The sequence below is a fragment of the Mobula hypostoma genome, chromosome 6 (assembly GCF_963921235.1).
Source record: "Mobula hypostoma chromosome 6, sMobHyp1.1, whole genome shotgun sequence".
Lineage (NCBI taxonomy): Eukaryota > Metazoa > Chordata > Chondrichthyes > Myliobatiformes > Myliobatidae > Mobula > Mobula hypostoma.
Window position 1 is genome coordinate 181,463,175 of NC_086102.1, and position 27,345 is coordinate 181,490,519.

At 41.9% G+C, this 27,345-nt stretch overlaps 1 protein-coding gene across 5 annotated transcripts in view; it reads left to right on the top strand.

Annotated features, from left to right (window-relative positions):
- Nucleotides 1-27,345, top strand: part of xirp2b (xin actin binding repeat containing 2b) — a 177,884-nt gene that overhangs the window by 95,428 nt on the left and 55,111 nt on the right. Inside the window, exon 1 of one of the 5 annotated variants that reach the window (XM_063052360.1) lies at nucleotides 2,915-3,094. The exons of the other annotated variants lie outside the window; for them this stretch is intronic. The gene's annotated coding sequence lies outside the window, so the exon portion shown is untranslated. Of the gene's footprint in view, nucleotides 1-2,914; nucleotides 3,095-27,345 lie in introns of those variants that run through there. 5 annotated transcript variants of the gene reach the window in all.

A 27,345-nucleotide genomic window follows, 5' to 3' on the forward strand; every position in this document is an offset into this window, starting at 1 on the left:
CCACCAGCGATTGTATCTGTTGGAAATGTAATAAGTCTCGAACTGAATTTGAAATACTACGTATTTGAAATAAACTGACTTCAAGGCTGAAATTTAATCTAAAGTTTCAGGTGCCTGGTAGAAACTGTTTGAACTTTAGGGTCATGCAGCCATTAACCATTCTCAACCTATGCTACACAATATACAACATACACCAACACGTTCAATTTCTCACAAGAGTAATATCAGAATTGCTTTGCTAATATTTGTATTTCTCAAAATTATACTTCAGTCTAGTACAGTGTGCAGTTAATAACATTCTGCTCAAATTCTCTCAATGCTTGAAGATTTCTGCCATTTTAGATTTTGCTGTATGATCCATCTATGCTCATTTCTGTGTGTTGTTCCATTATCCCAAAGGCTATTTCACTGCTGGTGTGTGCATGTGTGATATATTTGCTGGCTGTGTGCTCAGGAAGGCAAACTGAGAGGAAGAGCGGCCTCACAAGTCCGGTTTCTTGTAAGGATATTAACTCATTAGAGTGCAGCCATTTGTTATGAACACAGGCAGTTCCTACTGACTGGAACACAATTTAAGAAATCCTGGACAATCTTTGCTAATTAGATGAAATAAGAGCTTAAATCAAACACTCAGTGTTGTGAAAATATTGTTGATTTTTTCCAAGATGGGTACTATAGGCTACATAACGGATAATATAAATTCAGGTAAGATTTATGATATTTATTCATGAGCGGAGTTAGAATCCTGACTTTTCATCTTTTTATAAATAGTCTTGATGGTATGAAGATGATGTCTACAGGAATTATTATTTTGCTCTCTCAGATATTAGGATTGAACGATCATTCAACAATCCGTAATGGGATACAGTTCTAACTGGGAAATTATGTCATCCATTTCAGAATCGTTGCTGTGCAGTTTGTAATGTCAGTCACAGGATGCATGTACTTTTAGTTCTTTTCATCAAATGGAGTCATGAGAGATAAGAATGATGGTGTTTTGTGAAGTATTCCATACCAGTCTATTGTACTCACTTGCACTGGGAAACATGATTGCTTGTCAGGACTCTGAACAGTCACGGGATAAGTTTTCTACAAAAACTCAAGGTCACAAAAAGTGTAATGTGAAAAGCAGATAAACCCTGGCTAAAATGGTTTGCTTGAGTTTCAGTGTCTCGGCTAACAGCAGCAACTAGACTGATAAGAGTGGAGAAGTTCCAATCTGTCTGAAAAATAAGCACACAGAGGCCACTGATCTCTACATTCAAGTGCTTCCCCCACCCCGCACAGTGTTACATTTGTGCTAGAGTTTCATGAAAATGATTCAGTGTGAAATCTGCCCTGTCCAGATCGTTCATTCAAAGGCGGCAGGGAACGGCTGCAAAGCAAGCGTCTCACACAATGCCTCTTGAAGAGGAAGACACTCTAGCAGAGAGTAGGGAGATGATGCAAGGGGTCCAAATAGGGCTCCCAGATGCAGGCACAAACTGTATGAGGTCACTTCCGTCAATGTTACGATAGATGCTTGTGCTACGGGGAGATTGGTGAGGATATATTCGGGTAGGTTTTAGTCCTTGTGCAGATTCACTCACTCAATCTCTCAAACCCAAGTTCACAGCCACACCCTTCATACTCAGCCAATTTTGCCCTGTTGGTACTACCATGCCAATCATGGTGACAGACATTGACAGAAGACACGTGCCCTTGATACTTCTAAAGCTTTCAAGTAGGACCTCTACCGCTTGTTACACAGCTGACATTTAGGGCAGCAATTTCCCTCGGGATCAATAAAGTATATCTATCTATCTATCTATCTATGAAGGTTCTCCATCTCTGTCGATGTTCAAGGCTTCTTTCATCATGTCAGTAGCTTCCTCTTGGTTTTTACTTCAGTCATTCAATTACTGATTGGAGACTCAGGAACGCCATCACATCCAGATGTAGAAGGATTCTTCATTGCTGTTTCCATAACAATTTGTTTTTACCAGTCAAGGTTGTTAGCCCTGTGCTGAACCTCCGAACTTGGTGCACCAGTGGACTACTCTTAGTCTGGCCTCTACCCTTTGAACTGTTTGGCAAAGGATAATGTTTTGACTCCAGCCAACATAGTTCTCTGGGTCATTGAGGTACGCAAGCCTTCAAACCACAACAAGGTTGTAGTCCTCCTGTAGGCAAGGTAGGACCATAGGTGGTAATTAGGAGAATGTGTCTTTACACATGCTCAAACTTTCACCATGAAGCATCGTGAAGGATGGAGTCAACGTTGAGGTCAACAAGACTACTCCTTCTATCTGCCTGCTACGAAGCCATCCCTTTAATTGGTCATCGAGACGAGTTGTATCCAAGAACGGAAATGAAGTACTTCAAAATGGCTAAGTATCAGACCGAGGCTTGACTAATTTGTGGAACAGCTCTCCCAGTTTAGAAACCAGTTCCCAGATATTTGTGAGAAAGACTTACAAAGGTCACCTGGACTCGAGAGTGATATCACAGCATCCAGATTTGGTGCCAAGGTGAGGTTTGTCCAGACTCAGAGGCTTGCTAACCCACTTCAGAGAGCACTTATGAGTCAACTGCATTGAGGGGTCTAGAGCTAAGCTATCCTGTGGATCATTCAGTCTCTTTGTTATGAAATTGTACAGCATTGTTCACTTTCTGAGAATTAGGTGTATCAATAATTAAAGCAGGTGTTTAACCTAATAGCTTTAACTTGTTTTACATCCTCGCTTATTTGATTGGTTTAACAGGTGCCGAAGGTATTTAGAGGGCAGCATGAGCCTGTCTTGAAAAATAGATTGCCAGTTCAACCAGTTGACTAGATGCAGCATCTATAGGTCTCAGCACCCAAAAATAACCGGATGCATCCTTGCAAGCTGCTAAAATAAAAACAGCTGTCACCATCAAGTCTGAGAGGAGATAGAGGCAGATTTAACTGGAGCTGGTCTCCAGTTAATTGCTTCAATAAGAGGGATTTTTTTTTTTGTTTTTAGTGGACACAAGTTAGGAACACTGCTGGTACAGGATTAAAAAGGAGTTTCTTCTATGTAAGTTACTGACATACACATCCCACCAGTTAAAGGTCTGCTGAATTAAAAAGGTAAGTATAAACACTGTGATGTACACTGTTTTCATTAGTACCTTAGCTTCTTTTTCTCTGTTTAAAGTGTGTACCAGTATTTGAGTTTATCAGGACAAAAATGAAAGATTTTTGTATCTTTTTAAGGATGCTCTTATGTCCATCTTAATTTTACAAATTGCATTTTAGCTTCTGTCTGTGGGAAATGCAGGAAATTGAAAATACAAGGCAGAAGTTGCCAACAAGGTCTCAGTTGTTTTGTAACATTTGTCCTGTTAATCCTGGTATGATAATTTCTACGGCTAGGGAATTGGTAACATGAAAGCCTTTAATCCAAAATGGTTCAAATTGCCAAGCCAATTGCAACTATGGCAATTTGCTAATTTACAAAACTTTTTTTTGAAATTAGTAATTTTAGTTTGATTATTCTATTTTGTAACATTTTATAAGTATTAAATATTTTTTCTATTACTACATACCCTTTTACAATGTTTGAAAAGTAAAGAAGATCAACAGAGTTTAACTATTCTGTACATACAATTAATCAGAGTGCATTGGGGTTGCACAGCATTTTTGTTTAGGGCACTTCAAATGCCTCAGAGCTCCAAATAATGTTTTAAAAAATCACACACTTTTTTGTGAAGTATTATTGAGAAACATACAGAGAAGGCAGCTCAGTATACTTGAGGAGAGCTGACTTAACCTCGAGAAGCCATTTTGGAGCCCTGAACACCAGCTGGTGCTTTCTCTTAATCTCACACGGCTGAGTATGCAGTCAGCAGTAGGAATTACTCCCTCAATCAGTGCTCTCCAAGTACAGTTCAGTTTATGGTTAACTTTTTTCAGCTTCTTCAGGTGATTTGTTTTTTTCAAACTGGTATAAATCTATGGGATGGTGCACTAGTGAAGGACGATTTTTAATAATTCATTCAAGCGACGTGGCCTTTGCACGCTTGTCCAGTGTTTAATTGCTCATCTCTAACTGCCTTTGAGAAGGTGCCTTCTTGAACTACTTCAGTCTACGAGGTGTGGATCAAACCGTAATGCTGTTAGGGAGAGAGTTCCCGGGTGAAGACTCGGTAGTGTGTTTCCAGGTCAGGATGGCATGTGGCTTGGATGGCACCTCCAGGTGATGGAGCTTCAATCCTTTCGCAGCCTTTGTCCTGCAAGCTGGTGAAGCGTCCTAGGTTTGGAAGGTCCTGTCAAATGAGTATTGGTGAGTTTCTGGAGATGGTACAAACTGCTGTTGCCCTGATCTGAGGGCTTATTGACAAACCGTTGCTAGGTCAGAGGCACCTTCAGGAGATCCAAGTAATGGAGAGCTGAAACAATTTATTTTCCACTTGATTACCCTGAGCAAGCTCAAATGTACTCACTATGGTGTTGTCATGGTCCACTGGGAACAGAGATGGCCTTTATGTAAAGAAAGAGCAGTATAATGGAAGACGGAAACCCACGAAGACCTTTCCTGCACCTATCTGAGTGTGGCATCATGAATGCAGCCTCATTACGCCCTTACCAACGGTCCAACTGTCACGATGTGCACTGGCAATGTCGGAACCCAATGGCAGAGGAAAGACAGATTCCGATGTATAGATGGTAGCCAAAGTTTATTCATAAGAATTCCAACAGAATATCAGTGGCTTGGCCAAGTGACACTGCGAGATGTAACATTCTGAAAGCTCGGACCACACGGCTGGAGCTAATCACGTGTCCGCTTGAATAATGCAATAACATAGAATCCCCAAGCCTATTAAAACAAACTTAACAAGTTTATACAGAGAGCATCAGGAGACTGCACTGCTAAGAATGAGTTGCTCGAGAAAAAACACAAGGAATTCTAAATGATTAATGTCTCTTGTTAAAAAACAATTAACTAATTCAGGTGCCCTAAAATCCTTGGCACCCAGTGCTCTCCAGTGCCCCGTGCAGGTGAGAAGAGCTCATTGCACCCACAGCTTGTTACCCATGTTTCTGACCATTTGCTTGACCATATTAAAGATAAAAGTAGATGTTTCAGGCTGTTGATAAATGAAGTTTTGCCATACTGCGTGCATTAATTGACACATCCAAAGTTACAGTATTTCTGTTTGACATGGGTAAAGGTCCTTAAAGCCCAACAAGTCTGTGCCAGCTGACAGACTATTCCTCTGCCCACTTCTTTTCCCTGTAACCTAATCTCCCCACATTTTAATCAGCTCCCCCCCCCACCCCCACCTCCCCGAGATTCTACCATTCATCCACACACCACAGTGGCCAACTAAACTATCAACCTGTCCATCTTTGGAGTATGGGAGGAAACAGGAGCCCCTGAAGGTCATAGGGAAACCTGCAGACTCCACATAGCAGCGCAGGATTGAACTTGAGTCACTGGAATTGTGAGGACATGGCTGTACTATCTGCTTCACTGTGTCAGCCAAGACTTCTAGTGGCCTGTCTTCTGATACCCTTGCCTGCCCTGATGCTATTCCAGCTGCTGCACTTTGGACAGTAGAACACAACTGTGTTTTAGCAGAGGACGGGGTTGCTGATATTCCTGGAGAATGGCATCAAGCAGTTTTGAGCCTGAAGGGCCCAGCCCTGGCTGCATCACCTCGGCAGGGTAGTCACAGTGTGGGCAGACTGTCCAATGGGATGAAACGAGAGAATTGGCAGAAAGACAGGGATGGGAAGTGTGATTGAGACGGCAAACCTGTCCGTCATGGAGTCACTGCTTGCTCCGAGCTGTGATGCAGAAGGTGGTAGTGGATGGAGTGTATTCTTCCTGGAAGTCAGTGACCAGTGCTGTTGTGCTGGGATCTGTTCTGGACCCTGCTCTTCGTGATTTTCATAGGTGACATGGATAAGGAAGAAGACAGGTGGGTTAGTAAGTCTGCAGATGACAAGAAAGTTGGTGATGTTATGGATAAAGTAGAACGTTATCATAGGTTACAATGGGACATTGATAGGATGCAGAGTGACTGAGAAGTGGCAGATCGAATTTAATCCAGATTGAGTTCACGAGCTGCAGGGTAATACTACAACTGTATAGAACTCTGGTTGAGCCACACTTGAAGCATTGTAATCACAAACAAGATGAAATCTGCAGATGTGTTCAGTTCTGTTCACCTCATTATAGGAAGGATGTGGAAGCTATAGAGAGGGTTTGTTCGTTTGTTATGTGCCATGTCATATGCTTTGGGCAATCATAGTCTTCCCATGACCATGATTGTTCTTGGCACTTTTTTCTAATTGCAATCTTCTGGGCAGTGCCTTTACAATAATGACTCCAGCCATTATCAAAACTCTTCAATGATGTGAGTGGTCGCATAACCAGGACTTGTGATATGCACCATCTGCTCAAAAGACCATCTACCATCTGCTCCCATGGCTTTCATGTGACCCTGATCAGGAGGCTAAGCAGGTGCTACACCTTGCCCAAGGGTGACCTGCAGGCCAGCGGAGGGAAGGAGTGCCTTACACCTCCTTTGGTAGAGACATATCGGCACCCCACTACCCAATTAGATTAAGATTAAAGTCTGTCAAGAGCCTTGTGGCCCATCAGGCCAGTGCTTATGCTGGTTCCAGTGCTTATGCCGGTTTCTGTGGCATGAAGCGACTGAGAGTACATGACACACCGCCCCACGGATAGGACGCAAGTCTATCGCGAGGTTAACCCCCAGCATTTTTGCCGGTACCCATTCTCAGCTGGGTAGACTGGAGCATTGTGTGGTTAAGTGTCTTGCTCAAGGACACACACGCTGCCTCGGCCGAGGCTCGAACCCACGACCTTCAGATCGCTAGTCCAACGCCCTAACCACTTGGCCACGCGCCACACCCAATTAGAGAGGGTGCAGAATATTTACCAGGATGCAGCCTGAATTAGTGAGCATATCTTAGGAGGATAGGTTGAATGAGCTAAGGCTATTCTCTTTAGAGCAAAGTAGGATAAGAGGTGACATGATTTAAGTGTACTGGATGATAAGAAGCATAGGTAGAGTGGATAGCCACAGACTTTTTCCCAGGACAAGAATGCTAATACCAGGGAGCATAATCTTAAGGTAATTGGAGGAAGGTATAAGGGGAAATCAAGTGCAGGTTGTTATACAAGGTTATTAGGTGTGTGGAACATGCTGTCAGGGGTGGTGGTAGAGGTAGGTACATTAGGGACATTTCAGAAACTCTTAGGTAGGCACATGGATGACAGAAAAATGGAGGGCTATGTAGGAGGGGAGGGTTAGATTAATCGTAGAGTAGGTTAAAATGTTGGCACAGTGTCATGGTCCTAAGGGAGGGAACGTCGACTCAGACCATGCGAGGCCTGTGTCGGGCATTTTCATGCCTTACAAGGCACAGATTGGAAGTCTGTGTGGGGCACCACTCCTCACACAGACTAGAGCAATGTGTGATTAAGTGCCTTGCTCAAGGGCACAAACACACTGCCACAGCTGAGGCTCGAACTAGCGACCTTGAGATAACTAGATGAACGCCTTAACCACTTGGCCACGTGCCCAACACAAAGTTGTCCTAAGGGCCTGTACTATTTGTCTTGTTCTCTGTTCTTTGTCCTATGTCCTATGTGAATCGAGTTGTCTGGTTTGACAGCCTCTTTACACATTGTCATCCATTATGATGAGACTATTTGGAGTTTGCATGGCAGCAAGACAACCCTTCAATGACTGCGGTCTAAGGTTCCACTGCAGCATGTCAATATTAGGAGTTTTCTGTTGTGTTGCACTGAAAGGCAAGTCCTCAGCTATCAGGTATTGTGTCATGAGGGTTAAACATTATACTAATAGAGTTATCCAGCACTTGTTCTAGAAAAGATGGGCCCCCAATATCTGCACAATACTCTATGCTGACTGGTTCCATCTTGACAGGCTTTCTCAAATTTTCCCAAAGCACCGTCCATCACATTTTATGTACCCATTAGTCTTCTTCATTACCCTGCCTCATCAAATTTCTTCTGAGCAGAGCTTCTGTACAGACTCACTCTCCACAAGCTTACGCTTGGGCTATTCCTGTGCTCTCCTTGGCCGCAGTTCATCATACCCAATATCTGACCATTTGCATTCCTTGTCCCATTTTCATCCTCTAAATTAAGCTCAGCCCCAGTCCTGCAGCTACGGCTGCGAGCGTTATTTCGACTGAGTGTGTTTTCTTCATCAATGCCACGTTATTTCTGCACTACTTGAATGGGTTGCATTTAAAGTCACAGAGCCAGAGTGAGATACAGCACAGATTCAGGCTCTTCAAGAGTGTATAATGTCATTTCCAGGACACAAGTGCAAAGGAGAACAAAATAAAATTGTTACTCAGATCTGATGCAAGACGAAAAAGAAAACCAGTAAAATAAAGAACACAATAACAAAAAATCACAATAAATATAAATACATAACATAGCTCACTGATTCTTGAGGATTTGGATAAAACAGGTTTTAATTTTGAAAAGAAAAAATTTTAAATGCTCGGAAATCTAAACTTGTATGTTTATAGAACAAGGTCTCAGCCTGGAATAGGGAGCATGCCTTGTGAAAACAGTTTGAGTGAACTCGTCCTTTTTTCCTTGGAGCGATGGAGGATGAGAGGTGACCTGATAGAGGTGTATAAGATGATGAGAGGCATTGATTGTGTGGATAGTCAGAGGCTTTTTCCCAGGGCTGAAATGGCTGCCACAAGAGGACACAGGTTTAAGGTGCTGGGGAGTAGGTACAGAGGAGATATCAGGGGTAAGTTTTTTTACGCAGAGAGTGGTGAGTGTGTGGAATGGGCTGCCGGCAACGGTGGTGGAGGGGGATATGATAGTGTCTTTTAAGATAGGTACATGGAGCTTAGTAAAATAGAGGGCTATAGGTAAGCCTAGTAATTTCTAAGGTAGAGACATGTTTGTCACAACTCTGGGGGCTGAAGGGCCTGTATTGTGCTGTAGGTTTTCTATGTTTCTATGTTAATCAAGCAATATTTCGGTGCAACCTCCTGATTTTGTAATTTTTTTCATAAAATATGTGTTTTTACTTTTTGTCAACACAGTCAGACACAATAAAAAGCTAATTATTCCTATTTATTTAGTCTTCTATAGATTTAGAGCTTTTAAATCATTGTGTCTACACCATAGGTACACATATATGCTGTTAAATGTTGAATATTCACTTTTGTTCATTTTTTATACTATTTCACGTGTACTCCTTTATAAAAACTCTTACATCATGCAACTTTTATCATTTGCGTTAAATATACAAAATAACAATTTTGGACACAAAAAAACACAATTTTAATTTTAAAGAGACAATTACTTTAATAAATCAACTGTTTTGGGATTGTAAGCATATTAATTTAAAACAAAGAAAGTTCTATCTGACGGTGGTGACGGAGACCTGACGGTGGTGGCAATGGCCTAATTACAACAAACAGTTCCAACCTTTTCACCATTCAAGTCGATGCTTCCTTGCTTAACAAATTTATTTAACAATTTGGTACAACAAATAACAATTTGTCATGTACATTTTATCCTTCTGTAAATAATAAAGGTAAACAGCAAAATAAAAACTACAGTACAACTGCAATGTTTAAGCATAAACATCAGAAAACACACCAGAACTAAAAAGAAATTCCATCCATTCCTGGGCTTGAAAATCTTCAAAAATGTTCAGTCAGCTTTATCAGGAAGGAGACGATTAATATGCTCCTCCTCTATGAAGTCCATGACTTCAGCAGACAGGTGGTATATCTCTCTCGTCCTGCTTGCACGACCCAGTGATGATGGCTCCATCAGTTTGACCAGAATATCTTCAACTGGTACGAAGCACATATCCGTTCCCCCTGGTTTTGGATGGAAGCACATGTTGGGCCCATGAGGGTGGAAAAACTCCACTTGAATGTCTTGATGATGAGTATCCACAGTGACAGCCTTTGCTAACCACCAATTTTGGTCATAAATGACTGCAAGCCAATCTCCACAATTAATGACACCAGCAGATATATTTGTTGTAGTCCCGTTAGGGTCACTCTGGGGTTCCTGCTCCATTTCCTGCATCAGCATTGCGAAAGGCCCCCTGTTCTTTCCCATTGTGGTAGGGCTATCGTTCTCCTCAGCCTGGCATGTGTATTTTCAGTCAACAGAAATGTTGTTGGGCTGAAACACTGGCACATCTATGGCTCACTGCAGAAACATGACAATGATCAGCAATGGATGCTGTTTCCGTAAGGTATGACCTGATGGATTTTCCTCGTTGCTGGTACAGGTTTTAGTGGTTGAGAAAGGAGTGCATGATATGTCTGCATGTCACCTTCAGCAATATGATAGAGCTGAGTATTACAAAGGCTTCTCCCAACCATCTCATGGAAGATTTTGCTTTTCTGTAGCATCTGCTCTGTTTTCTTTCTTGGTGATTCTTGTGCTTTTTTTTATTTCTAGTTTGCTCTTGTCACCAACGCTTTTTCAGTTTGTTCCCATCTTCCAATGGACTATCTGGAGGAGTTTCTGGGCCCTTTCTCTTACGCTCTCTTGACTCTTGCTGTCTATGTTTCCACGCCTTTATCTTACTCCTCTTTTCCCTTTCATTCAAATCACTGACAGTTTTTATCTTCCCATCCTCTACTCCCTTCTTCCATGTTTGCTTTTCCTTTCTCAGGTATTCCTCCTTTAACTCTGGCTCACTATATATTTTCTCTCTCCGCATTTTTTGGTATTCCCTGTTTCTTCTCCTTCGCTCCTCCACTGATAGCTGCTGCCTAGCCATAACTTCCTAAAATACTTAAAAGGAAGATCAGAATTTAATGGAATTACTATGAAATTGTGCAAAATTACTATGAATTTAATTATGTTTAATTTGGTGAAGTTTTATAAAATGATTATGAAATGGTGCAACTAAATTCATTTATGGTTTTAGTCATTGAGGAAACATATAGTAAGTAAATATTGTAGGCCTGTGTGTGGAAGAAAAAGGGAAAGTTATGTATATTATAAATAAAGAGGTTAATGAAACATTACAAGCCATATTACTACTTATGGTGATCATGAATTATATTCAAGCCTCCATTGAGAATGATTTGGATGTTTTTGTCAACACCATCAGACAGAAAATCTGACGGTGTTGATGTCTGACGGTGGTGACAAACACACTTGCATGAGTTGTATACAGCAGCCATCTTGTTTTCCCTCTGTTGCTAACTGCCTCTGGCCTCTACTTGAAATGCATAAATTTATGTCATAATTTGAAATAATTCTTTCTATACAAAGGAGACAGTTTTGACACATCATGATTGTGACAGTAGCAACATCAATAAATATGTAAAAATTATTGAAAAAAATAGCAAACTTACAGGAGCTTGTTTTACCTTGTTGCATTTAGCAGATGTGGAAAGGGGGTCCTCAGGAATATAGTTGACCATGTGGTTGCCTGATTTTATTGCTTTTTTATAAATATCTGATGGTGTTGACAAAAACTTGGGACACGTTTTGAGCAACCACAAAACAAGAGTAAATATTGTTGAAAATTCACTGCTTTTAGTTTTAAAGAGGTTTTTCACTCTACTCTTTCATCTGGCATATATATTTTAAATGATTTTTTTTCACACTTTTTTATCAAATTGAAATGATAATGTCTGAGGACAACTGATTTTGTGAGTACTGGGCTGTCATATAATCATATAATTTATAAAATTAAAAACAAACATATGAAAAAATGTTGCAAAAGACCCTCAGATGATCAACCCTGATTATTTGAAATAACAAAATGTTACTCATTTTCAACGGAATTAGCATTTTTCTTAGTGGGACATGTTTTTGCCAAAGTCTCAAGAATCAGTGAGCTTATATACGTTGATTGTATGTCCTTAAAGTGACACTAGGCACAGGAGTGTCTGTACATGAGGTGTCTCCAACAGGAAATGATAGTGGTGGGGGGGGAGGATGTGGAGGGGTATGTTAGTTGGTGGAAGTGCTGATCGGCCTTACTACTTGGGGAAAGTAACTGTTTTTGAGTCTGGTGGTCCTACTGTGGATACCACATAGCCTCCTCCCTGGTGGGCTTAGGACAACCAGTCTATGATGTTACCGGCCCTTTTCCACCACCTTTCTGTATGTGCTGCATGTCCTTGATGGCGGGTAGGCTGATGCCAGTGATGCGTTGGACAGTTTGACAACCTATTGTTGAGCCTTCCTGTCCGTTGCAGAGCAGTTCCCATACCATGCAATGATGCGGCATCTGTAGAAGGATGTGAGTATAAATATGAAAAGTCCAGCTCTCTTCTGCGTCCTCAGAAGGTAGAGTCACTGGTGAGCTTTACTGATTGTGTAGGATTTTTTCTGGGACTATGAGAGGCTGTGTCTGCCAAGTTTGTCCACCAACTATCCATTTCCTCTAGGCACATTCTTGTATTTTCTACTAAATATGTACACTCTAGGCACAAGGAGCAGTAGCTAGCTAGCTAACCTGTCAAGCGACATGGAGTAGAGTTGCAGGAAACCCATGTAGTTCTGGAAGAACATGCAAACTCCACACGGAGAGCACCCAAGGTCAGGAATGAACCCAGATGTCAGTACTGCAGGACAGCTTCTCTACTAGCTGTTACTTAACCATCTGAAAGGTGAAAGATATATTGGAGAGATATTGGAAAAGCTTGGTTATACTGTCCACAGCCAGTAAATCAGAACAGAGTGTTGGCTGTGGAGTAAGTGACCTGTAAGAAGGAACATTATGTGTCATGATACAGCATATCACTAATAGTTTTAGCCTCTCCATTGTCATATTCTGAATAATGACTGTCTTATTAATGGCCAGAACCATGTCTGCCTTGAAGATTGGAACCTACTTGCATGACTTTGGCCCCCTGCTGTTTTTACTTGTGTGTCAATTTCCCTGCAATATTCAGTCAGCACCACTCTACATTTAGGGTTGTGGCGACTTCGACTCAATAACTATCATCATTTCAACCTGTAAGAGTGAGTTTTTCAGCAGTGTTAGCACATGAAAGCTGGGTAGGTGTCATCATTAATGGAGATTGTGGGAAAGTGAGTGGGCACCAGCAGAGCCTGGGAGCAGTAGTGGGATATATCAGTTGATGATACAATCACTGACTTTGACCAGATTGTCTGGCGTAACAGCAGGGGGTAGAATCAGCTCTGTCTGAATACTGGAATAGTTGAAATAGCAGGCAGTCTACTATTACCAAGTGGCTTGGGATTATTCCACATTCTGATCACTCTGTTTTCGGGACAATTGAATTTACATTTTATTAATCCCTCCAGACACCAAGAACACCAATAAGATTTATGTAGCATATTTATTTACTTATTGAGATGCAGCATGGAATAGGACGTTCCAACACTTAAGAGCCGCACTGCCCAACAAAATCCCCTAATTTAATCCTAGCCCAAGCACGGGACGATTTAAAATGACCAATTAACCTACTAATCGGTATGCCTTTGGACTGTGTGGGGGGGGGGGGTGGGAACTGGAGCACCCGGAACAAACCCACACTGTCAGGGGGAGAACATACAAATTCCTTACAGGCAGCGGCGGGAATTGAACCTGGGTCGCCTGTACTGTGAAGTGTTGTGCTAACCACTACGCTAGCATGCTGTCCTCAACCAGTAAAATGCAACTGTGAACTTCGTAGCCAGATAAAAGTGGACACCACCTTTTAGTAAAAGATAATTTACTTCCTCACGCTGCCAAATGGAGCTCAAGACTGTAGCCTCAAATCCGTACCTTGGCGCCCGGCAGTCTTTAAGCTAACAGCTATTGTTTCCTTTCTCGCTGACAATAATTGATCACCAAATTGAAATATGTAGCTTTGTTGTATTTTCAGATTCTTGTTCCTTTGCAGCGTCAAGCATTCAGTCAGTCAGGAAAAAGAAGCATTAAAACAATAACTTGCATTCAATTATTTGTGAAGATGTAATTCTATTAAACCAGACCACATGAGATTTCAGGATAAAATGTCATCTGATTCGTAGCTTTCTAGTGGTTTCAATGTTCAAAGACCATAATAAGAGATGAGTAGAATTCGACCATTTGGCCCATCGAGTCTGCTACGCCATTTCATCATGGCTGATCCATTTTCCCTTTCAACTCCATTTTCCTGCCTTCTCTCCGTAACTTTTCATGCCCTGACTAATGAAGAACCTATCAACTTGGCCTTAAATACACCCAACGACCTGGCCTTTAGAGCTGCCTGTGGGAACAAATTTCACAGATTCAGCACCCTCAGGCTAAAGCGATTCCTCCTCACCTCTGTGCTAAATGGACGTCTATCTATGCTGAGACTGTGCCTTTTGCTTCTAGAGTTCCCCACTACAGGAAACGTCCTCCACATCCACTCTGTCTAGGTCCTTCAACATTCGATAGCTTTCAATGAGGTTCCTGCTCATTCTTTAAACTCCAACACGTAAAGGCCCAGAACCATCAAACATTCCTCATATAATAAGCCTTTCATTCCCGGAATCATTCTCGTGAACTTCCTTTGAAAACTCTCCAATATCAGCACATCCTCTCTTAGAGAAACTGCTCACAGTACTCCAAGTGAGACCTCACTGGTGTTTTATAAAGACTCAGCATTACATCCTTGCTTTTATATTCTAGACCTTGAAAAATGAATGCTAACATTGTACTTTCCTTCCTTACCACTGACTCAACCTGTAAATTACCCTTTAGGGAATCTTACATGAGGATTGTAGGTCCCTCTGCACCTCCAATTGTTGAATGTTCTGGCTGTTTAGGAAAAAAGTTTCATTACTGAGATCTCAGCCTTACAATCAACTCCAACACCTCAACCATTGAGGTCAGGCAAACTGACATTTAATTTCCTTTCTTCTGCCTCCCTTCCTCCTTGAAGAGTTCACTGACATGTGCGATTTTCCAGTCCACCAGAACCATGCCAGAAATGAGTGATTCTTGAAAGATCATTATGAATGCCTCCACAATCCTTCAGCTACCTCACTCAGAACCCTGTGGTGTCATCTATCTGGTCCAGGTGACTTACCTACCTTCAGATCTTTCAGCTTCCCAGGCATCTTCTCCCTAGTAAGAGCAATTGCTCTCACTTTTTGCCCCCGACACTCCTGAATCTCTGACCAGTGTCTTCCTCGGTGAATACTGGTTTGAAATACTTATTCAGTTCATCTGACATTTCCTTGTCCCCATTTTTACCTGTCCAGCATCATTCTTGGGTGAACTCTTGTCTCTGTTTACTCTTTATTATCTGGAAAAAAAAAACCTTTGGTATCCTCTTTGTTATTATTGGCTAGCTTACCTTCATATTTCGTCTTTTCTCTTTTTTAAATTTGCCTATTCAAGCAACACACATCAAAGTTGCTGGTGAATGCAGCAGGCCAGGCAGCATCTGTAGGAAGAGGTACAGTCGACCTAGTAAGAAATCTCTTACTAGCTCTTCCTTCAGTTAGTCCTGATGAAGGGTCTCGGCCCGAAACGTCGACTGCACCTCTTCCTAGAGATGCTGCCTGGCCTGCTGCGTTCACCAGCAACTTTGATGCGTGTTGCTTGAATTTCCAGCATCTGCAGATTTCCTGTTGTTTGCATTTTTAAATTTGCCTACTGTTGTTGTTTTTTTTTTCAAGCTTTCCAATCCTCAAATTTCCCAATACATTATTCTCTATTATATGCCCTCTGTTTTGCTTTGATGTTATTTTTGACTTCCCTTCTCAGCCACAGTTGTGCCACCCTTCCTCTGGAATACTTCTTTGGAATGTATGTATCCTGTACCTTCTGAATTTCTCCCAGAAAGATAAGATAATGAATAATAATTAAAGATAATGAAGAGATTATAAAATGATAGACATAGGAGTAATACTTGGACATTTGCTCAGCCGTTAGATGATTTATTTTCCATCCTAATCCCATTGTCCTGCCTTCTCCCCATAACCTTTGATGCCTTGACTAATCAGAATTTATTCACCTCTGCTTTCAATATATCCAATGACTTGCTCTCTATAGTAGCCTGTGGCAATGAATTCCACAGATTCACCACCCTCTGGCTAAAGAAATTCCTTCTCATTTCTGTTCTAAAGGGACATCTTCATTATTTATTTACTGAGCGACAACATAGAATAGGAATTTCTGGCTGCCCAGCAACCCCACCCCCGATTTAATCCTAGCCTAATCACAGGACAATTTACAATGACCAATGGGTATGCCTTTGGACTGTGGGAGGAAACCAGAGCACCTGGAGGAAGCCCGCAAAGTCACCGGGAGAACGTACACACTCCTTACAGGCAGTGACAGGAATTGAACCTGGGTCACTGATGCTGTAAAGCATTGTGCTAACCACTATGCTACTGTGCTACCCATATTCTGAAGCTGTGCCCTCTCGCCAGAGACTCTCCCACCATTGGAAGCATTGACTGCTCGACAATCATGTTGGACTTGGACTATTCGGAATATCATTCCTTTGAGTATATATTTGTAATCAGAGTTTTTGCAGGAAAATCACAATTACATTATATATAAGAGGAGGCGGAGAAGATGGCGGCGCGATGCAGCGTGTGCGGGCTCTCCGGTGAATGATATCTGTTATCTGTCAAGTAGGGGACCGTGCACAATTCTGATTTGATGGAGATAGACGCGAGAGAACGGAGGAACATCTGGAGAAACTTCTGAAATGCCGGCCTCGCTGCCGCAGCTACTGTGTGGTCCGGAATATCCGGAGCAGAAGGCCCAGAATCCTCGGCTTTGCTTGTTTCGGCGGCCGGGGCGAGGTCGAAGGCGCTCGGCAGAGGATGGCGCTCGGGAGGCTGTATCGGAGGGCTGGTCGGAGGCTCAAAGTTTTCGGATGGACAGACTCAGTGTCGGCTGTGGTCAGGTGCTTCAAATGCATTGCAAAGTTGTCAGTGCCTGGAGGTTTATGGTAGGGAGTTTCTCCCTTTTAGACAATAGACAATAGGTGCAGAAGTAGACCATTCGGCCCTTCGAGCCTGCACCACCATTCTGAGATCATGGCTGATCATCTACTATCAATACCTGGTTCCTGCCTTGTCCCCATAACCCTTGATTCCCTTATCCATAAGATACCTATCTAGCTCCTTCTTGAAAGCATCCAGAGAATTAGCCTCCGCTGCCTTCTGAGGCAACACGTTCCACACCTCCATAACTCTCTGGGAGAAGAAGTTCCTCCTCACCTCTGTCCTAAATGACCTACCCCTTATTCTTAAACCATGCCCTCTGGTACTGGACTCTCCCAGCATCTGGAACATATTTCCTGCCTCTATCTTGTCCAATCCCTTAATAATCTTATATGTCTCAATCAGATCCCCCCTCAATTTCCTTGATTCCAGCGTGTACAAGCCCAGTCTCTCTAACCTCTCTGCGTAAGACAGTCCGGACATCCCAGGAATTAACCTAGTGAACCTACGCTGCACCTCCTCCACAGCCAGGATGTCCTTCCTTAACCCTGGAGACCAAAACTGCACACAATACTCCAGGTGTGGTCTCACCAGGGCCCTGTACAAATGCAAAAGGAGTTCCTTGCTCTTGTACTCAATTCCCTTTGTAATAAAGGCCAACATTCCATTAGCCTTCTTCACTGCCTGCTGCACTTGCTCATTCACCTTCAGAGACTGATGAACAAGTACTCCTAGATCTCTTTGTATTTCTCTCTTACCTAACTCCACACCGGTTGCTCCCAAAGTGAATAACCTCACAGTTATTCACATTAAACGCCATCTGCCAAGTTTCTGCCCACTCACCCAGCCTATCCAAGTCACCTTGAATTCTCCTAACATCCTCATCACACGTCACACTGCCACCCAGCTTAGTATCATTAGCAAACTTGCTGATGTTATTCACAATGCCTTCCTCTAAATTATTGACGTAAATCGTAAACAGCTGTGGTCCCAATACCGAGCCCTGTGGCACCCCACTAGTCACCACCTGCCATTCCGAGAAACACCCATTCACTGCTACCCTTTGCTTTCTAACTGCCAACCAGTTTTCTATCCATGTCAATATCCTCCCCCCAATGCCATGAGCTCTGATTTTACCCACCAATCTCCTATGTGGTACCTTATCAAATGCCTTCTGAAAGTCAAGGTACACTACATCCACTGGATCTCCCGCGTCTATCTTCCTGGTTACATCCTTGGAAAAACTCCAATAGATTAGTCAAGCATGATTTGCCCTTGGTAAATCCATGCTGGCTTGGCCCAATCTTATCAGTGCTATCAAGATATGCCGCTATTTCATCTTTAATAATGGACTCTAGCATCTTCCCCACTACTGATGTGAGGCTAACAGGGCGATAGTTCTCTGTTTTCTCCCTCCCTCCTTTCTTAAAAAGTGGGATAACATTAGCCATTCGCCAATCCTCAGGAACTGATCTTGAATCTAAGGAACATTGGAAAATGATCACCAATGCATCCGCAATTTCCAGAGCTACCTCCTTTAGTACCCTAGGATGCAGACCATCTGGACCTGGGGATTTGTCAGCCTTCAGTCCCATCAGTCTACTCATCGCCGTTTTCTTCCTAATGTCAATCTGTTTCAGTTCCTCTGTTACCCTATGTCCTTGGCCCATCCATACATCTGGGAGATTGCTTGTGTCTTCCCTAGTGAAGACAGATCCAAAGTACTTATTAAATTCATCTGCCATTTCCCTGTTTCCCATAACAATTTCTCCCAATTCAATTTTGCCGCCTGCTATCGGGGACTCGGGAGTCGATCGGGTCTTGAGACTTTTTACCGTGACCATGGTCTGTTCTTTATCAAATGATGGTATTGCTTTGCACTGCTGTAACTATATGTTGTAATTACGTGGTTCTGTCAGTGTCAGTCTTTGGTTTGTCCTGTTTTTCTGTGATATCACTCTGGAGGAACATTGTATCATTTCTTAATGCATGTATGCATTTCTAAATGACAATAAAAGAGGACTGAGTGTTCTCATAATCTTAAAAAAAATAGCATCTCGGAGATTATATGTGACTCTAGTTTTTAAATGTCTTGTACCACGATTACATATCATCAAATGTCATGGCCATGCTGGTCTCCTATTGAAAGACCTACCATGAGGTGAAGCTGCTTTCAAGCATCCAATTTAAGTGGAGTTTAGGAAGTTGCTGACCCATGTGAGTAGAATGGAAAGATTCACTTTTGTACAAAATGATTTTCAAAGGGGTTGATGATTATGTTACAAAAGTTATTTTTATACTGGGAACTCTGTTAAACTTCCCATGTCATGTAACCCCTAAACTCCATTGCCAACTTGTCATTAGATATCTTCGATCTATTACTTGTGATTTTTAAAATTGAAATATATGACCAATATGTATTCTTGATAATTGGATTAAAACATTATTCTAGAGGACTTGCATTTCTCCCAATATATTTATAACCCCTATGAGTATGTGTTTTATTTTAAACTGTCTGAACATATGCTGAAATATGTGACCTCCACATTTTAAAACACTGACAAAACTGAAAGTTTATTTTAAGAGATTGCTGCATAGGTATTGGATGTAATCATATTAACATGATAGGTTTGTATTTGCGTGCAGGCCTTGACCTCATATCAATGCAAAGGGTTGGTTAAAAGTTTTAAAATGAAGTATACTCTGTGCTGATGGTAACGCTTCAACCATATTGGCACACTGGTAATCTGTTTATTTTAAGCAACAAAGGAAAATGGTTTTATTTGCTAAAAATTATGTATATTTGCTATTGTGGGTAAATCATTCAGTTCAAGTTTAATTGTTGTTCAAGCATATGAATACCCATGAATACAGCCAAATGAAACAGTGTTACTGTCACAATGTGCACTGGCACTGTCAGAACCCAAGTGCAGAGGAAAGACAGACTCCATTGCCCAGACGGTGACCTGAGTTTATTCAAAAGATTTCCAACAGAACATTGGTGACACAACCGAGTGACGCCGCGAGATGTAACATTCTCAAAATAGGACCCCGCAGTTAGCGCTGATCAACCATCGCCTTAATTAATACAAGAAACATGGAATCCCCAAGCCTATCAAAATAAACTTAACAAGTTTAAACAGAAAGCACCAGGAGACTGCGTTACAAAAAGTGAGTTGCTCGAGTAAAAACACAAGGAACTCTAAGCGATTAGGGAATTTTGTTAAACAACAATTAACCAATTCAGATGCTCTAAAAGCCTAGGAGCCCAGTGCTCTCTGGCTCCCCACACAGGCCAAAAGAGCTCATTACAGTTACTTGGGGCCAAAGGGGCAAAACGCAGAACTAATGGTCATACACAGCACAAGACACATTCAGCACATATAAGATATCAGTAAAATGCAGGTACACAAAAAAATATAGTCCAAGACCCTGAGTCCATGAATGTTACAGCAGTCTGCATTCAAACGCAATATGGCTTGTGTTCCCCTGAGTGAACACTAGAGGGCACCACCAACTCCAGTTTGGACGCTGCACCACACTGTTTCCAGCACTCTGCTGAAGCACACTGACTCCAATACCACATGTTATCTTTATTAAATAGTTTCTATGTCAGTGCTTAATTTTAATGGTCTCTGCACAAAGCTTTACAGGCACAATGCTAAGATCATGTAATTTATAATACTGTTAGAATCATCTATTTTACAAAACTTGTTTTCCATATTTCCACTAGTGTGCTTACTTGTTTTGCTAATCTGAGGTGATGATAAAAGTGTAAAATAACAGAAGCAACACATAAATCTTAGCTTCCTAGTACAAATCCCTCTGTTTGACGTTTATGAATTATCCATTAGATCTTGTATTCGTTAATGCTTGGCCCATAGGGTTATGGCAAAGATATATGGTAGGTTACTGTACAGGCTTGTAGTTGTCTCCCAAATATTCTTGAGGTGGGAGGATGGTAGCACTTGTGTTTCATATACAATTGAACTTTGTTACTCAGAATCTGATTTTCCAAACTATGGCATTGATGAATTGTCTAGACATTGAACAGGGTCACAAGTTCAAACAGATGCACAGATTAACAAAACTATTGTCATCAGAAAAGTAAAAAAAAAATGTTCATTTTATGTATTCAACAAATTGCAATCTGCAGTAGATTTTAAATTGTTCTATTCAGTTATTTCTTGAAACCATAGTTAAAATAAAGTTAATAGAAGCTGGTATCAACTTGTCATGTACAGTAGGAATTCTAGGAATATAATTGGGTATGATTTAACAATTAACTACTTTCGCTTAACTGCTTATTAATTGTAGCCTAAAGGTAGAAAATTTGAACATGAAGATATAGGAGCAGAATTAGGCCATTTGGCCCATCAGGTCTGCTCTAGCATTTCATCATGGCTGATCTGTTATCCCTGTCAGCCCCATTCTCCAGCTTTCTCCCTATAACCTTTGATACTGTACTAATCAAAAACCTATCAATCTCCACTTTAAATATACCCAATAAATTGGCCTCCATAGTAGTCTGAGCCAATGAATTCCTCAAATTCACCAGCATCTGGCTAAAGAAATTCCTCCTTATCTCTGTTCTCAAGGGATATCCTTGTATTCTGAGGCTACACCTCTGACCCTACACTCTCACACTATCAGAAACACCTTCTCCACGCCCACTCTAACTACATCTTTCAATACTCAGTAGGTTCAGTGAGATCCACCCTCATTCTTCTGAACTCCAACACGGCCAGAGCCATCAAATGCTCCTCATGTGCTAACCCTTTTGTTCCTGGGATTATTCTATTTGACCATCTCTGGACCCTCTCCAATGCCGGCATATCTTTTCATTGTATTCCATCTGCAAATTCTTTGCCCACTCTCCTAATCTGTCCAAGTTCTTCTGCAGACTCCCTGCTTCCTCAGCACTACCTGCCCCTCCACTTTTCTTTGTATTGTCCACAAGCTTGATCACAAAGCCATCAATTCCATCATGCAGATCATTGAATTATAAGGTGAAAAGAAGTGACCAACATCACCCTCTGCGGTGCAGTACTAGTTACCGGCAGCCAACCAGAATAGGCCCCCTTATTCCAACTCTTTGCCACCTGCAAGTAAGCCAATCTTCTGTCCATGCTAGTGTCTTTTCTGTAATGCTACGGGTTTGTATCTTGTTTAGCAGCTTCATGTGTGACACTTGTCCAAGTAAAGAACATCCACTGATCTCTCCTTCTGTCTATCTTGCCTGCATTTCCTCAAAGAATTCCAACAGATTTCCCATAAGGAAACCATGCTGACTTTGGCCTATTTTGTCATGTGCTTCCAAATACCCTGAAAGCTCATACCCAACAAATTTCCAATCATTGAAGTCAGGGTGTCCGGCCTCCTATAATTTCCTGTCTTTTGCCTCCCCTCTTCTAAAATGTTGGAATGACACTTGCAATTTTCCTGTCCTCCTGATCATTCCATTTTGGGAATGGGTACTCTATAGGATTTTCTATGACATTCTTTGTGCATCTGTGCCCTCTTGAAGATCTAGATACTGAACTGCCTCTATTGGTTCTTGCATATCCTCAAAGGGTTTAAAGTTTTTGTTGACCAACAATTTAAGAGAATTGAGGACACAGAATTGAAATATTGAGTTTCATACTATGATTTACAGTATATGATGCACGTCATAGATAGAATATCATGTTTTGTTCACTTAGACAATCTTCCAATCATCTAAAACATGGCTTTTCTCCTCTCATTCAATCACATGCTTCGACTTGGATACAAAACTAATAGCTGCAGCTTAATTTAAACTCAAAAAAAGTTTAGTTTCTTTTAAAAAAGAATGAAGCATTTTTGATTTGAATCAAAATGTCTAATTCCATTTCTGGACATGAGTATGCACAGGATTCAAAGATTGTTGAGAGTTATCGAAGAGGAACAAATGTGATATGTGCAACACTTTGCACCAACCAACTTCTGAGCCATGTTCGATATAGGATATACATTTGTTTAGCTATAAATAAATAAAGGCATCCGTTAGTCTTGCGAGACCATAGATCTGCGCCTGGAAAGTCTTCACTCTCCAGGGCGCAGGCCTGGGCAAGGTTGTATGGAAGACCAGCAGTTGCCCGTGCTGCAAGTCTCCCCTCTCCACGACACCGATGTTGTCCAAGGGAAGGGCATTAGGACCCATACAGCTTGGCACCGGTGTCGTCGCACAGCAATGTGTGATTAAGTGCCTTGCTCAAGGACACAACACGTTCCCTTGCTGGGGCTCAAGCTCACGACCTTCAGGTAGCTAGTCCAACGCCTTAACCACTTGGCCACCTGCTTTCCTTCAAATACTTGTTTGAAGTTTCTGTGATTTTTTTTCTCTCTAAGTGTGCAAACTAACAAATGGGTGGTAGGAGGAATTTAAGAATAATTACAGAACAATAAATGAAAAAGCTAATTCCTAATAATCTGTAGGATTTCCCAAATAAAATGGTCAAGGTATTTTAAGTTTAAGAAAAACATACTAGCTTTTTAGTGCAGTGGGGTCGTAGTGCAAGGTACGATTCACTGTTTAGCAAATTTAAATGCAGGCCCAGATCAGAGGCGAGAACTGATTTTGCTCACCCTGCGCGATGGTCACTCCTCCATGGCGCTGAGGCTATGAAGACTGGCCTGGCTGCTGTGCTCTGTGCCCGCTGATGTGATGACTGATAAGCGAGGGTTTGGGCCTACTTTGGGCTGCTCCAAAGTTCGGATCTGAGGACTCAGTTTTGGTTCGGAATGTTGTTCGCTTCAATTATTTGCATGATTTGTGTTTGCCTTTTATTTTATTTTTATTCTATTTTTTCTCTAATTGGGTTATTTCAGGCTTCTTGCTTTGTGGCTACCTGTGAGCAAACAAATCTCAAAGTTGTATAATTCTTACGTTATTTGATAATAAATGGACTTGACTTGGAAAAAACGTAAGAACGCATTGAACACAAAAAAAACTGAACTCAAAGTGCAGTAAATGTCCTTTATGTAATTACATCATCAGCCTCTTAAAGTGAACTATGTCGGTGGTTGTGAATTACATATGTTTCCATCAATTACATCACCCTACACAGGTGAAAACTTGGTCAGGTTTTGTGAGCTAATATGCTTTCAATCTATTTTCTAAAAATTGTATTAAGAGGTTTAAATCCAACAAAAGATGGAAAAGCTTTGAAAATCAGAAGTTTTGAAATGTATAAATTCGTTCCAAACCTACTGAGCAATTTTAAATTCAAATTACATTAACTTTATGCTTTTTAAAAATCTATTTATGTCTCCTACGTATTAAGCACATTGCATTAACCACATACAAGAAAAAGTCTGCAGATGCTGGAAATCCAAAGCAACACACACAAAATGCAACATCAATTGTAAAGAGTAAACAGTCAACGTTTAGGCCGAGACCCTTCATCAGGATGATGAAGGGACTTGGCCCAAATCTTCGAAAGTTTACTCTTTTCCATAGATTCTGCCTGGCCTACTGAGTTCCTTCTGTGTTTTGTGTGAGCTGCAATGAATTAATCACAGTTTACTTTTCATTGTTACTTGTTTGGAAAGTTTCACTGTGTGCAAATCAATCTTTTGTGCTTGGTTTGTTTACAGAAAATTGTGATGCATCTTGCAAGATGCTTCTCTATATAAACATTACTATCTATTTGAAGTTAAACGTAAATGGAAAAAAAATGAAGAATGACTTAATAAAACAGAAGTGGTCTCCTCATCTTCATTTGCTTCTGCCTCCCCATATCAGGAGCATTGTGACCCATGCCAACTTGTCTGAATCGTGTTTAATAACGTTGGCATATGTCGTGAAATTTATTATGATGCAGCAGGAGTACGTTGACATGAGGGTATATCTCATGGTCTCCATTGGAGCTGCTTACGCAGATCACCTATGTATTTTTCACTTCCGGGGCGACTTCAAGAAGGCGACCCACGTGAGCATCTCCAGTGGAGACCATTCAACCCTTCTAATCTGCTACAGCTGAGAACCACCAATATGTCTGAGGTCTGTACACTTTGTAACATCATCTTAAGGTGATTAAAAGATCTATTGTTAATCAAGGTAGAGGAAACTCGAATGGACTCTGGTCAATGTGGTGATCGTGAAAGAGAGATTGTTGTTCTGGTTTAAAAGTTTGTTTGAAGAAGCGTGATTTTCTGCTGCCAATACTGGTAAATGTGCAGTCTCTGGTAAATTAAATGGAAGACCTCAGAGTGAGAGTGCTGTACCAAGGGGGCATTAGGGCCTGTTGCATTTTTTGGTTCAAGGAATCTTGGTTAACTCTTTCCGTTCCGGATGCAGCAGTTCAGATGGCTTCACAATTCACCACCAAGATAGGACCGCTGAAGAGGGTGGAAGAGCGGAATGTGCTTCATGATCAGCTTTTTGTGGTGTGCAAACGTTGCAGTGCTGTCTCACTCCCGCTCATCCAACATGGAACATTTTGCTAGCAAGTGTTGTCCATTCTATCTGCCGTGGGAGTTTTCGGTCCTCATCTTGGTAGCAGTGAACATCTGATCTCAGGCCAATGTCAAACCGGCTCTAGACAAACTGAGTGATGTCATCCACAGACATGAAACAGCATATCCTGATGCTTTCCCTCTCATTCTGGGGGATTTTAACTAGGCCGGCTTGTGAATGCATCTAAATAATTATTACTAAAAAAATCACTTGTAACACCAGAGGAACCAGCACACTGAACCACTGTTACACCACCTTCGAGAGTGCTTACCGTGTTATCCCACACCCACACTTTTGGAAACTCTGATCTCTTGGCTGTACATTTCCCTGATGACCACAGCTCCTGTAGGAATGACCAAGAAGGTGTGGGCAAGGGAGGCAGAGGAGAGCTTACAGGACGGCTTTGAATTGGTGGGCTGGACTGTATTCAAAGATTCATCTTCTAGTCTGAATGAGTACGCCACAGCTGTCACTGACTTCATTAAAAACCTGTGTGGATTAGTGTGTGCCTACGAGAACATTCTGGTACATACCAAAATCAGAAGCTGTGGATGAACCAGGAGGTTCGTAGTCAGCTGCGGGCTAAATCTGTGGCATTCAAGTCTGGCGATCCAGGTCTGTACCAGGAAACCAAGTACGACTTGCGGAGGACTATTTCAAAAGCAAAGGTGCAATTCCGAATGGGTTTGGAGGCAGAACCGGATGTACATCAACTCTGGCAGGGATTGCAGGCCATTACTTCTTGCAAAGTGAAACCCAACATCAGGAATGACAGCGATGTTTCTCTCCCAGATGAGCTCAATGCCTTTCATGCTCACTTTGAAAGGGAGAATCAAGCTATGGTTATGAGGATCTCTGCAACACTCAGTGGCCCTGTGGTCTCTGTCTCGGAGGCCAACGTCAGGCTGTCCTTCAAGAGGGTGAAGCCTCACCAGGTGACAAGCCCTGTTGGGTACCTAGTAGGGCTCTGAAAACCTGTGCCAACCAGCTGGCAGGGGTGTCAAAGACAGTTTCAATCTCTCATTGCCACAGTCAGAAGTTCCTGGGTGCTTCAAAAGGGCAACAATTATACCAGTGCCCAGAAAGAGGAAGGCGAGCTGCCTTAACAACTATCACCCAGTAGAACTCACATCGACGGTGATCAAGTGCTTTGAAAGGTTGGTCATGTCTAGAATTAACTCCTGTCTCGGCAAGCACCTGGACCCACTGCAATTTGCCCATCTCCATCGCCACAATAGGTCTTCAAAGGACGCAATCTCATTGGCTCCTCTCACAACCTTGGATCACATGCACAATACAAACACCTGTCTCAGGATGCAGTTATTGACAACAGCTCGATGTTTAACACAATCATTCCTGATCAACAAGCTATAAAACCTGGGCCCCTGGGCCTCTCCCTGCGAGCAGATCCCCGACTTCCTAACCGGAATACCACAATCTGTGAGGATTGGTATTAACATCTCCTCCTCACTGACAATCAACACAGGCTCACCTCAGGGATGCGTGCTTAGCCCATTACTCTACTCTCTCTACACCCATGACTGTGTGGCTAGGCACAGCTCAAATGCCAACTGTAAGTTTGCTGACGAGAGAACTATTGCTGATAGAACTTCAGATGGTGACAAAAGGGTGTACAGGAGTGAGATATACCAACTAATTGAGTGGTATCGTAACAACAACTTTGCATTCAACATCAGTAAAACGAAAGAGCTGATTGTGGACTTCAGGAAGGGTAAGGCGAGGGACCACATACCAGTCCTCACAGAGGGATCAGTAGTGGAAAGAATGAGCAAATTCAAGTTCCTGGGTGTCAAGATCTGAGGATCTAACCTGTGCCCAACGTATCAGTGCCGCTATAAAGGAGGCACGATAGCCATTATATTTCATTCGGAGTTTGAGGACTTTTGGTATGTCAAAATGACAATTGCAAATTTCTACAGATGTAATGTGGAC